Genomic DNA, 12,816 nt, shown 5'->3' on the forward strand with positions numbered 1-12,816 from the left:
GCCTCTTAAAGGATGGTACATGTCCAAGCAACACCCAAACAGGGACTTGAACACTGGACCCTCAGATTAAAAGTCTGATGCTTTGCAGACTGACCTATCCGGGCTCTAAATTTGCATATTGTCATACAACTAACCTGCTGGGCGGCGGCACAGTCTGATGAGGGGATTCGTCAGAAGTTACATTTCCCTAGAGAACCAGGCCTCCATTCCAGATCTGCCAGTCAATGAAATATGAACAATGCCTACCCGCCAGTATATTAAAAAAGTAAAGACCTCGTGGCGCAACGGTAGCGCGTCTGACTCCAGATCAGAAGGTTGCGTGTTCAAATCACGTCGGGGTCATGGATTTTGTGCATGCAAACTGCCCTCATCACACAGCGAAGTCAATGACCAATTTGGAATTACTGTACAATTCTCGCTTAATAACAGCCAAACCAAAGCAGCTTTAGAGGATAATTCTCTCTTGCAAAAGCCTCGCAGACAGCAAATCCCTTAGTCAGAGGATGCTGTGTGCATGCCAGACTTATATCGGTCATCCAAACTGGGAGGTTAAACCAGTAGATTCAGATTAAAAGTCTGACACTCTGCCGACTGAGATATCTGAGGCCTGTGAATGTATTTTCAACTGGTGAACATTTACATTTACATGTCCAGGAAAGTCACAGAAAATGCCTGGATAGAAAGAATGCCTCTTAAAGGATGGTACATGTCCAAGCAACACCCAAACAGGGACTTGAACACTGGACCCTCAGATTAAAAGTCTGATGCTTTGCAGACTGACCTATCCGGGCTCTAAATTTGCATATTGCCATACAACTAACCTGCTGGGCGGCGGCACAGTCTGATGAGGGGATTCGTCAGAAGTTACATTTCCCTACAGAACCAGGCCTCCATTCCAGATCTGCCAGTCAATGAAATATGAACAATGCCTACCCGCCAGTATATTAAAAAAATAAAGACCTCGTGGCGCAACGATAGCGCGTCTGACTCCAGATCAGAAGGTTGCGTGTTCAAATCACGTCGGGGTCATGGATTTTGTGCATGCAAACTGCCCTCATCACACAGCGAAGTCAATGACCAATTTGGAATTACTGTACAATTCTCGCTTAATAACAGCCAAACCAAAGCAGCTTTAGAGGATAATTCTCTCTTGCAAAAGCCTCTCGCAGACAGCAAATCCCTTAGTCAGAGGATGCTGTGTGCATGCCAGACTTATATCGGTCATCCAAACTGGGAGGTTAAACCAGTAGATTCAGATTGAAAGTCTGACACTCTGCCGACTGAGATATCTGAGGCCTGTGAATATATTTTCAACTGGTGAACATGTCCAGGAAAGTCACAGAAAATGCCTGGATAGAAATAATGCCTCTTAAAGGATGGTACATGTCCAAGCAACACCCAAACAGGGACTTGAACACTGGACCCTCAGATTAAAAGTCTGATGCTTTGCAGACTGACCTATCCGGGCTCTAAATTTGCATATTGTCATACAACTAACCTGCTGGGCGGCGGCACAGTCTGATGAGGGGGCATCGTCAGAAGTTACATTTCCCTACAGAACCAGGCCTCCATTCCAGATCTGCCAGTCAATGAAATATGAACAATGCCTACCCGCCAGTATATTTAAAAAAGTAAAGACCTCGTGGCGCAACGGTAGCGCGTCTGACTCCAGATCAGAAGGTTGCGTGTTCAAATCACGTCGGGGTCATGGATTTTGTGCATGCAAACTGCCCTCATCACACAGCGAAGTCAATGACCAATTTGGAATTACTGTACAATTCTTGCTTAATAACAGCCAAACCAAAGCAGCTTTAGAGGATAATTCTCTCTTGCAAAAGCCTCGCAGACAGCAAATCCCTTAGTCAGAGGATGCTGTGTGCATGCCAGACTTATATCGGTCATCCAAACTGGGAGGTTAAACCAGTAGATTCAGATTAAAAGTCTGACACTCTGCCGACTGAGATATCTGAGGCCTGTGAATGTATTTTCAACTGGTGAACATGTCCAGGAAAGTCACAGAAAATGCCTGGATAGAAAGAATGCCTCTTAAAGGATGGTACATGTCCAAGCAACACCCAAACAGGGACTTGAACACTGGACCCTCAGATTAAAAGTCTGATGCTTTGCAGACTGACCTATCCGGGCTCTAAATTTGCATATTGCCATACAACTAACCTGCTGGGCGGCGGCACAGTCTGATGAGGGGAATTCGTCAGAAGTTACATTTCCCTAGAGAACCAGGCCTCCATTCCAGATCTGCCAGTCAATGAAATATGAACAATGCCTACCCGCCAGTATATTAAAAAAATAAAGACCTCGTGGCGCAACGATAGCGCGTCTGACTCCAGATCAGAAGGTTGCGTGTTCAAATCACGTCGGGGTCATGGATTTTGTGCATGCAAACTGCCCTCATCACACAGCGAAGTCAATGACCAATTTGGAATTACTGTACAATTCTCGCTTAATAACAGCCAAACCAAAGCAGCTTTAGAGGATAATTCTCTCTTGCAAAAGCCTCGCAGACAGCAAATCCCTTAGTCAGAGGATGCTGTGTGCATGCCAGACTTATATCGGTCATCCAAACTGGGAGGTTAAACCAGTAGATTCAGATTAAAAGTCTGACACTCTGCCGACTGAGATATCTGAGGCCTGTGAATGTATTTTCAACTGGTGAACATAAAGTCCAGGAAAGTCACAGAAAATGCCTGGATAGAAAGAATGCCTCTTAAAGGATGGTACATGTCCAAGCAACACCCAAACAGGGACTTGAACACTGGACCCTCAGATTAAAAGTCTGATGCTTTGCAGACTGACCTATCCGGGCTCTAAATTTGCATATTGTCATACAACTAACCTGCTGGGCGGCGGCACAGTCTGATGAGGGGGCATCGTCAGAAGTTACATTTCCCTAGAGAACCAGGCCTCCATTCCAGATCTGCCAGTCAATGAAATATGAACAATGCCTACCCGCCAGTATATTAATAAGTAAAGACCTCGTGGCGCAACGGTAGCGCGTCTGACTCCAGATCAGAAGGTTGCATGTTCAAATCACGTCTGCGTCATGGATTTTGTGCATGCAATCTGCCCTCATCACACAGCGAAGTCAATGACCAATTTGGAATTACTGTACAATTCTCGCTTAATAACAGCCAAACCAAAGCAGCTTTAGAGGATAATTCTCTCTTGCAAAAGCCTCGCAGACAGCAAATCCCTTAGTCAGAGGATGCTGTGTGCATGCCAGACTTATATCGGTCATCCAAACTGGGAGGTTAAACCAGTAGATTCAGATTAAAAGTCTGACACTCTGCCGACTGAGATATCTGAGGCCTGTGAATATATTTTCAACTGGTGAACATCAGTCCAGGAAAGTCACAGAAAATGCCTGGATAGAAAGAATGCCTCTTAAAGGATGGTACATGTCCAAGCAACACCCAAACAGGGACTTGAACACTGGACCCTCAGATTAAAAGTCTGATGCTTTGCAGACTGACCTATCCGGGCTCTAAATTTGCATATTGTCATACAACTAACCTGCTGGGCGGTGGCACAGTCTGATGAGGGGAATTCGTCAGAAGTTACATTTCCCTAGAGAACCAGGCCTCCATTCCAGATCTGCCAGTCAATGAAATATGAACAATGCCTACCCGCCAGTATATTTAAAAAAGATAAAGACCTCTTGGCGTAACGGTAGCGCGTCTGACTCCAGATCAGAAGGTTGCGTGTTCAAATCACGTCGGGGTGAAGGATTTTGTGCATGCAAACTGCCCTCATCACACAGCGAAGTCAATGACCAATTTGGAATTACTGTACAATTCTCGCTTAATAACAGCCAAACCAAAGCAGCTTTAGAGGATAATTCTCTCTTGCAAAATCCTCGCAGACAGCAAATCCCTTAGTCAGAGGATGCTGTGTGCATGCCAGACTTATATCGGTCATCCAAACTGGGAGGTTAAACCAGTAGATTCAGATTAAAAGTCTGACACTCTGCCGACTGAGATATCTGAGGCCTGTGAATATATTTTCAACTGGTGAACATGTCCAGGAAAGTCACAGAAAATGCCTGGATAGAAAGAATGCCTCTTAAAGGATGGTACATGTCCAAGCAACACCCAAACAGGGACTTGAACACTGGACCCTCAGATTAAAAGTCTGATGCTTTGCAGACTGACCTATCCGGGCTCTACATTTGCATATTGCCATACAACTAACCTGCTGGGCGGCGGCACAGTCTGATGAGGGGAATTCGTCAGAAGTTACATTTCCCTAGAGAACCAGGCCTCCATTCCAGATCTGCCAGTCAATGAAATATGAACAATGCCTACCCGCCAGTATATTAAAAAGTAAAGACCTCGTGGCGCAACGATAGCGCGTCTGACTCCAGATCAGAAGGTTGCGTGTTCAAATCACGTCGGGGTCATGGATTTTGTGCATGCAATCTGCCCTCATCACACAGCGAAGTCAATGACCAATTTGGAATTACTGTACAATTCTCGCTTAATAACAGCCAAACCAAAGCAGCTTTAGAGGATAATTCTCTCTTGCAAAAGCCTCGCAGACAGCAAATCCCTTAGTCAGAGGATGCTGTGTGCATGCCAGACTTATATCGGTCATCCAAACTGGGAGGTTAAACCAGTAGATTCAGATTAAAAGTCTGACACTCTGCCGACTGAGATATCTGAGGCCTGTGAATATATTTTCAACTGGTGAACATGTCCAGGAAAGTCACAGAAAATGCCTGGATAGAAAGAATGCCTCTTAAAGGATGGTACATGTCCAAGCAACACCCAAACAGGGACTTGAACACTGGACCCTCAGATTAAAAGTCTGATGCTTTGCAGACTGACCTATCCGGGCTCTAAATTTGCATATTGCCATACAACTAACCTGCTGGGCGGCGGCACAGTCTGATGAGGGGGCAATTCGTCAGAAGTTACATTTCCCTAGAGAACCAGGCCTCCATTCCAGATCTGCCAGTCAATGAAATATGAACAATGCCTACCCGCCAGTATATTAAAAAAGTAAAGACCTCGTGGCGCAACGATAGCGCGTCTGACTCCAGATCAGAAGGTTGCGTGTTCAAATCACGTCGGGGTCATGGATTTTGTGCATGCAATCTGCCCTCATCACACAGCGAAGTCAATGACCAATTTGGAATTACTGTACAATTCTCGCTTAATAACAGCCAAACCAAAGCAGCTTTAGAGGATAATTCTCTCTTGCAAAAGCCTCGCAGACAGCAAATCCCTTAGTCAGAGGATGCTGTGTGCATGCCAGACTTATATCGGTCATCCAAACTGGGAGGTTAAACCAGTAGATTCAGATTAAAAGTCTGACACTCTGCCGACTGAGATATCTGAGGCCTGTGAATGTATTTTCAACTGGTGAACATAAGTCCAGGAAAGTCACAGAAAATGCCTGGATAGAAAGAATGCCTCTTAAAGGATGGTACATGTCCAAGCAACACCCAAACAGGGACTTGAACACTGGACCCTCAGATGAAAAGTCTGATGCTTTGCAGACTGACCTATCCGGGCTCTACATTTGCATATTGCCATACAACTAACCTGCTGGGCGGCGGCACAGTCTGATGAGGGGGCATCGTCAGAAGTTACATTTCCCTAGAGAACCAGGCCTCCATTCCAGATCTGCCAGTCAATGAAATATGAACAATGCCTACCCGCCAGTATATTAAAAAGTAAAGACCTCGTGGCGCAACGGTAGCGCGTCTGACTCCAGATCAGAAGGTTGCGTGTTCAAATCACGTCGGGGTCATGGATTTTGTGCATGCAAACTGCCCTCATCACACAGCGAAGTCAATGACCAATTTGGAATTACTGTACAATTCTCGCTTAATAACAGCCAAACCAAAGCAGCTTTAGAGGATAATTCTCTCTTGCAAAAGCCTCGCAGACAGCAAATCCCTTAGTCAGAGGATGCTGTGTGCATGCCAGACTTATATCGGTCATCCAAACTGGGAGGTTAAACCAGTAGATTCAGATTAAAAGTCTGACACTCTGCCGACTGAGATATCTGAGGCCTGTGAATGTATTTTCAACTGGTGAACATAAAAGTCCAGGAAAGTCACAGAAAATGCCTGGATAGAAAGAATGCCTCTTAAAGGATGGTACATGTCCAAGCAACACCCAAACAGGGACTTACACTGGACCCTCAGATTAAAAGTCTGATGCTTTGCAGACTGACCTATCCGGGCTCTAAATTTGCATATTGCCATACAACTAACCTGCTGGGCGGCGGCACAGTCTGATGAGGGGAATTCGTCAGAAGTTACATTTCCCTACAGAACCAGGCCTCCATTCCAGATCTGCCAGTCAATGAAATATGAACAATGCCTACCCGCCAGTATATTAAAAAAGTAAAGACCTCGTGGCGCAACGGTAGCGCGTCTGACTCCAGATCAGAAGGTTGCGTGTTCAAATCACGTCGGGGTCATGGATTTTGTGCATGCAAACTGCCCTCATCACACAGCGAAGTCAATGACCAATTTGGAATTACTGTACAATTCTCGCTTAATAACAGCCAAACCAAAGCAGCTTTAGAGGATAATTCTCTCTTGCAAAAGCCTCGCAGACAGCAAATCCCTTAGTCAGAGGATGCTGTGTGCATGCCAGACTTATATCGGTCATCCAAACTGGGAGGTTAAACCAGTAGATTCAGATTAAAAGTCTGACACTCTGCCGACTGAGATATCTGAGGCCTGTGAATATATTTTCAACTGGTGAACATGTCCAGGAAAGTCACAGAAAATGCCTGGATAGAAAGAATGCCTCTTAAAGGATGGTACATGTCCAAGCAACACCCAAACAGGGACTTGAACACTGGACCCTCAGATTAAAAGTCTGATGCTTTGCAGACTGACCTATCCGGGCTCTAAATTTGCATATTGTCATACAACTAACCTGCTGGGCGGCGGCACAGTCTGATGAGGGGGCATCGTCAGAAGTTACATTTCCCTAGAGAACCAGGCCTCCATTCCAGATCTGCCAGTCAATGAAATATGAACAATGCCTACCCGCCAGTATATTAAAAAAAGTAAAGACCTCGTGGCGCAACGATAGCGCGTCTGACTCCAGATCAGAAGGTTGCGTGTTCAAATCACGTCGGGGTCATGGATTTTGTGCATGCAAACTGCCCTCATCACACAGCGAAGTCAATGACCAATTTGGAATTACTGTACAATTCTCGCTTAATAACAGCCAAACCAAAGCAGCTTTAGAGGATAATTCTCTCTTGCAAAAGCCTCGCAGACAGCAAATCCCTTAGTCAGAGGATGCTGTGTGCATGCCAGACTTATATCGGTCATCCAAACTGGGAGGTTAAACCAGTAGATTCAGATTGAAAGTCTGACACTCTGCCGACTGAGATATCTGAGGCCTGTGAATGTATTTTCAACTGGTGAACATTTATGTCCAGGAAAGTCACAGAAAATGCCTGGATAGAAAGAATGCCTCTTAAAGGATGGTACATGTCCAAGCAACACCCAAACAGGGACTTGAACACTGGACCCTCAGATTAAAAGTCTGATGCTTTGCAGACTGACCTATCCGGGCTCTAAATTTGCATATTGTCATACAACTAACCTGCTGGGCGGCGGCACAGTCTGATGAGGGGAATTCGTCAGAAGTTACATTTCCCCTAGAGAACCAGGCCTCCATTCCAGATCTGCCAGTCAATGAAATATGAACAATGCCTACCCGCCAGTATATTAAAAAGTAAAGACCTCGTGGCGCAACGGTAGCGCGTCTGACTCCAGATCAGAAGGTTGCGTGTTCAAATCACGTCTGGGTCATGGATTTTGTGCATGCAATCTGCCCTCATCACACAGCGAAGTCAATGACCAATTTGGAATTACTGTACAATTCTCGCTTAATAACAGCCAAACCAAAGCAGCTTTAGAGGATAATTCTCTCTTGCAAAAGCCTCGCAGACAGCAAATCCCTTAGTCAGAGGATGCTGTGTGCATGCCAGACTTATATCGGTCATCCAAACTGGGAGGTTAAACCAGTAGATTCAGATTAAAAGTCTGACACTCTGCCGACTGAGATATCTGAGGCCTGTGAATATATTTTCAACTGGTGAACATTAAAAGTCCAGGAAAGTCACAGAAAATGCCTGGATAGAAAGAATGCCTCTTAAAGGATGGTACATGTCCAAGCAACACCCAAACAGGGACTTGAACACTGGACCCTCAGATTAAAAGTCTGATGCTTTGCAGACTGACCTATCCGGGCTCTAAATTTGCATATTGCCATACAACTAACCTGCTGGGCGGCGGCACAGTCTGATGAGGGGAATTCGTCAGAAGTTACATTTCCCTAGAGAACCAGGCCTCCATTCCAGATCTGCCAGTCAATGAAATATGAACAATGCCTACCCGCCAGTATATTAAAAAGTAAAGACCTCGTGGCGCAACGGTAGCGCGTCTGACTCCAGATCAGAAGGTTGCGTGTTCAAATCACGTCGGGGTCATGGATTTTGTGCATGCAAACTGCCCTCATCACACAGCGAAGTCAATGACCAATTTGGAATTACTGTACAATTCTCGCTTAATAACAGCCAAACCAAAGCAGCTTTAGAGGATAATTCTCTCTTGCAAAAGCCTCGCAGACAGCAAATCCCTTAGTCAGAGGATGCTGTGTGCATGCCAGACTTATATCGGTCATCCAAACTGGGAGGTTAAACCAGTAGATTCAGATTAAAAGTCTGACACTCTGCCGACTGAGATATCTGAGGCCTGTGAATATATTTTCAACTGGTGAACATAGTCCAGGAAAGTCACAGAAAATGCCTGGATAGAAAGAATGCCTCTTAAAGGATGGTACATGTCCAAGCAACACCCAAACAGGGACTTGAACACTGGACCCTCAGATTAAAAGTCTGATGCTTTGCAGACTGACCTATCCGGGCTCTAAATTTGCATATTGTCATACAACTAACCTGCTGGGCGGCGGCACAGTCTGATGAGGGGGCAATTCGTCAGAAGTTACATTTCCCTAGAGAACCAGGCCTCCATTCCAGATCTGCCAGTCAATGAAATATGAACAATGCCTACCCGCCAGTATATTAAAAAAATAAAGACCTCGTGGCGCAACGATAGCGCGTCTGACTCCAGATCAGAAGGTTGCGTGTTCAAATCACGTCGGGGTCATGGATTTTGTGCATGCAAACTGCCCTCATCACACAGCGAAGTCAATGACCAATTTGGAATTACTGTACAATTCTCGCTTAATAACAGCCAAACCAAAGCAGCTTTAGAGGATAATTCTCTCTTGCAAAAGCCTCGCAGACAGCAAATCCCTTAGTCAGAGGATGCTGTGTGCATGCCAGACTTATATCGGTCATCCAAACTGGGAGGTTAAACCAGTAGATTCAGATTAAAAGTCTGACACTCTGCCGACTGAGATATCTGAGGCCTGTGAATATATTTTCAACTGGTGAACATGTCCAGGAAAGTCACAGAAAATGCCTGGATAGAAAGAATGCCTCTTAAAGGATGGTACATGTCCAAGCAACACCCAAACAGGGACTTGAACACTGGACCCTCAGATTAAAAGTCTGATGCTTTGCAGACTGACCTATCCGGGCTCTACATTTGCATATTGCCATACAACTAACCTGCTGGGCGGCGGCACAGTCTGATGAGGGGAATTCGTCAGAAGTTACATTTCCCTACAGAACCAGGCCTCCATTCCAGATCTGCCAGTCAATGAAATATGAACAATGCCTACCCGCCAGTATATTAAAAAAGTAAAGACCTCGTGGCGCAACGATAGCGCGTCTGACTCCAGATCAGAAGGTTGCGTGTTCAAATCACGTCTGGGTCATGGATTTTGTGCATGCAATCTGCCCTCATCACACAGCGAAGTCAATGACCAATTTGGAATTACTGTACAATTCTCGCTTAATAACAGCCAAACCAAAGCAGCTTTAGAGGATAATTCTCTCTTGCAAAAGCCTCGCAGACAGCAAATCCCTTAGTCAGAGGATGCTGTGTGCATGCCAGACTTATATCGGTCATCCAAACTGGGAGGTTAAACCAGTAGATTCAGATTAAAAGTCTGACACTCTGCCGACTGAGATATCTGAGGCCTGTGAATATATTTTCAACTGGTGAACATGTCCAGGAAAGTCACAGAAAATGCCTGGATAGAAATAATGCCTCTTAAAGGATGGTACATGTCCAAGCAACACCCAGACCCTCAGATTAAAAGTCTGATGCTTTGCAGACTGACCTATCCGGGCTCTAAATTTGCATATTGCCATACAACTAACCTGCTGGGCGGCGGCACAGTCTGATGAGGGGAATTCGTCAGAAGTTACATTTCCCTAGAGAACCAGGCCTCCATTCCAGATCTGCCAGTCAATGAAATATGAACAATGCCTACCCGCCAGTATATTAAAAAAGTAAAGACCTCGTGGCGCAACGATAGCGCGTCTGACTCCAGATCAGAAGGTTGCGTGTTCAAATCACGTCGGGGTCATGGATTTTGTGCATGCAAACTGCCCTCATCACACAGCGAAGTCAATGACCAATTTGGAATTACTGTACAATTCTCGCTTAATAACAGCCAAACCAAAGCAGCTTTAGAGGATAATTCTCTCTTGCAAAAGCCTCGCAGACAGCAAATCCCTTAGTCAGAGGATGCTGTGTGCATGCAGACTTATATCGGTCATCCAAACTGGGAGGTTAAACCAGTAGATTCAGATTAAAGTCTGACACTCTGCCGACTGAGATATCTGAGGCCTGTGAATGTATTTTCAACTGGTGAACATTGTCCAGGAAAGTCACAGAAAATGCCTGGATAGAAAGAATGCCTCTTAAAGGATGGTACATGTCCAAGCAACACCCAAACAGGGACTTGAACACTGGACCCTCAGATTAAAAGTCTGATGCTTTGCAGACTGACCTATCCGGGCTCTAAATTTGCATATTGTCATACAACTAACCTGCTGGGCGGCGGCACAGTCTGATGAGGGGGCATCGTCAGAAGTTACATTTCCCTAGAGAACCAGGCCTCCATTCCAGATCTGCCAGTCAATGAAATATGAACAATGCCTACCCGCCAGTATATTAAAAAAAGTAAAGACCTCGTGGCGCAACGATAGCGCGTCTGACTCCAGATCAGAAGGTTGCGTGTTCAAATCACCTCGGGGTCAAGGATTTTGTGCATGCAAACTGCCCTCATCACACAGCGAAGTCAATGACCAATTTGGAATTACTGTACAATTCTCGCTTAATAACAGCCAAACCAAAGCAGCTTTAGAGGATAATTCTCTCTTGCAAAATCCTCGCAGACAGCAAATCCCTTAGTCAGAGGATGCTGTGTGCATGCCAGACTTATATCGGTCATCCAAACTGGGAGGTTAAACCAGTAGATTCAGATTGAAAGTCTGACACTCTGCCGACTGAGATATCTGAGGCCTGTGAATGTATTTTCAACTGGTGAACATTTCAGTCCAGGAAAGTCACAGAAAATGCCTGGATAGAAAGAATGCCTCTTAAAGGATGGTACATGTCCAAGCAACACCCAAACAGGGACTTGAACACTGGACCCTCAGATTAAAAGTCTGATGCTTTGCAGACTGACCTATCCGGGCTCTAAATTTGCATATTGTCATACAACTAACCTGCTGGGCGGCGGCACAGTCTGATGAGGGGAATTCGTCAGAAGTTACATTTCCCTAGAGAACCAGGCCTCCATTCCAGATCTGCCAGTCAATGAAATATGAACAATGCCTACCCGCCAGTATATTAAAAAAGTAAAGACCTCGTGGCGCAACGGTAGCGCGTCTGACTCCAGATCAGAAGGTTGCGTGTTCAAATCACATCGGGGTCAAGGATTTTGTGCATGCAACTGCCCTCATCACACAGCAAAGTCAATGACCAATTTGGAATTACTGTACAATTCTCGCTTAATAACAGCCAAACCAAAGCAGCTTTAGAGGATAATTCTCTCTTGCAAAAGCCTCGCAGACAGCAAATCCCTTAGTCAGAGAATGCTGTGTGCATGCCAGACTTATATCGGTCATCCAAACTGGGAGGTTAAACCAGTAGATTCAGATTAAAAGTCTGACACTCTGCCGACTGAGATATCTGAGGCCTGTGAATGTATTTTCAACTGGTGAACATAGTCCAGGAAAGTCACAGAAAATGCCTGGATAGAAAGAATGCCTCTTAAAGGATGGTACATGTCCAAGCAACACCCAAACAGGGACTTGACACTGGACCCTCAGATTAAAAGTCTGATGCTTTGCAGACTGACCTATCCGGGCTCTAAATTTGCATATTGCCATACAACTAACCTGCTGGGCGGCGGCACAGTCTGATGAGGGGAATTCGTCAGAAGTTACATTTCCCTAGAGAACCAGGCCTCCATTCCAGATCTGCCAGTCAATGAAATATGAACAATGCCTACCCGCCAGTATATTAAAAAGTAAAGACCTCGTGGCGCAACGGTAGCGCGTCTGACTCCAGATCAGAAGGTTGCGTGTTCAAATCACGTCGGGGTCATGGATTTTGTGCATGCAAACTGCCCTCATCACACAGCGAAGTCAATGACCAATTTGGAATTACTGTACAATTCTCGCTTAATAACAGCCAAACCAAAGCAGCTTTAGAGGATAATTCTCTCTTGCAAAAGCCTCGCAGACAGCAAATCCCTTAGTCAGAGGATGCTGTGTGCATGCCAGACTTATATCGGTCATCCAAACTGGGAGGTTAAACCAGTAGATTCAGATTAAAAGTCTGACACTCTGCCGACTGAGATATCTGAGGCCTGTGAATGTATTTTCAACTGG

At 45.3% G+C, this 12,816-nt stretch overlaps 17 non-coding genes across 17 annotated transcripts; all 17 read left to right on the top strand.

The window, feature by feature from the left end:
• The first annotated feature begins 270 nt into the window (after nt 1-270).
• trnaw-cca lies at nt 271-342 on the top strand. The gene has a single exon. It is a non-coding gene; the product is annotated as a tRNA-Trp (tRNA).
• A 615-nt stretch (nt 343-957) lies between these two features.
• On the top strand, nt 958-1,029 carry trnaw-cca. Its single transcript has one exon. It is a non-coding gene; the product is annotated as a tRNA-Trp (tRNA).
• Nucleotides 1,030-1,636: 607 nt separating this feature from the next.
• trnaw-cca lies at nt 1,637-1,708 on the top strand. The gene has a single exon. It is a non-coding gene; the product is annotated as a tRNA-Trp (tRNA).
• Nucleotides 1,709-2,312: 604 nt separating this feature from the next.
• On the top strand, nt 2,313-2,384 carry trnaw-cca. Its single transcript has one exon. It is a non-coding gene; the product is annotated as a tRNA-Trp (tRNA).
• Nucleotides 2,385-4,345: 1,961 nt separating this feature from the next.
• Nucleotides 4,346-4,417, top strand: trnaw-cca. The gene has a single exon. It is a non-coding gene; the product is annotated as a tRNA-Trp (tRNA).
• Nucleotides 4,418-5,023: 606 nt separating this feature from the next.
• On the top strand, nt 5,024-5,095 carry trnaw-cca. Its single transcript has one exon. It is a non-coding gene; the product is annotated as a tRNA-Trp (tRNA).
• Nucleotides 5,096-5,700: 605 nt separating this feature from the next.
• Nucleotides 5,701-5,772, top strand: trnaw-cca. Its single transcript has one exon. It is a non-coding gene; the product is annotated as a tRNA-Trp (tRNA).
• A 606-nt stretch (nt 5,773-6,378) lies between these two features.
• trnaw-cca lies at nt 6,379-6,450 on the top strand. The gene has a single exon. It is a non-coding gene; the product is annotated as a tRNA-Trp (tRNA).
• Nucleotides 6,451-7,055: 605 nt separating this feature from the next.
• Nucleotides 7,056-7,127, top strand: trnaw-cca. The gene has a single exon. It is a non-coding gene; the product is annotated as a tRNA-Trp (tRNA).
• A 608-nt stretch (nt 7,128-7,735) lies between these two features.
• On the top strand, nt 7,736-7,807 carry trnaw-cca. The gene has a single exon. It is a non-coding gene; the product is annotated as a tRNA-Trp (tRNA).
• Nucleotides 7,808-8,415: 608 nt separating this feature from the next.
• trnaw-cca lies at nt 8,416-8,487 on the top strand. Its single transcript has one exon. It is a non-coding gene; the product is annotated as a tRNA-Trp (tRNA).
• Nucleotides 8,488-9,094: 607 nt separating this feature from the next.
• On the top strand, nt 9,095-9,166 carry trnaw-cca. Its single transcript has one exon. It is a non-coding gene; the product is annotated as a tRNA-Trp (tRNA).
• Nucleotides 9,167-9,770: 604 nt separating this feature from the next.
• Nucleotides 9,771-9,842, top strand: trnaw-cca. Its single transcript has one exon. It is a non-coding gene; the product is annotated as a tRNA-Trp (tRNA).
• Nucleotides 9,843-10,427: 585 nt separating this feature from the next.
• Nucleotides 10,428-10,499, top strand: trnaw-cca. The gene has a single exon. It is a non-coding gene; the product is annotated as a tRNA-Trp (tRNA).
• A 604-nt stretch (nt 10,500-11,103) lies between these two features.
• Nucleotides 11,104-11,175, top strand: trnaw-cca. Its single transcript has one exon. It is a non-coding gene; the product is annotated as a tRNA-Trp (tRNA).
• A 608-nt stretch (nt 11,176-11,783) lies between these two features.
• On the top strand, nt 11,784-11,855 carry trnaw-cca. The gene has a single exon. It is a non-coding gene; the product is annotated as a tRNA-Trp (tRNA).
• A 602-nt stretch (nt 11,856-12,457) lies between these two features.
• trnaw-cca lies at nt 12,458-12,529 on the top strand. Its single transcript has one exon. It is a non-coding gene; the product is annotated as a tRNA-Trp (tRNA).
• The last annotated feature ends 287 nt before the right edge of the window (nt 12,530-12,816 follow it).

The sequence above is a fragment of the Coregonus clupeaformis genome, chromosome 10 (genome assembly GCF_020615455.1).
Source record: "Coregonus clupeaformis isolate EN_2021a chromosome 10, ASM2061545v1, whole genome shotgun sequence".
Lineage (NCBI taxonomy): Eukaryota > Metazoa > Chordata > Actinopteri > Salmoniformes > Salmonidae > Coregonus > Coregonus clupeaformis.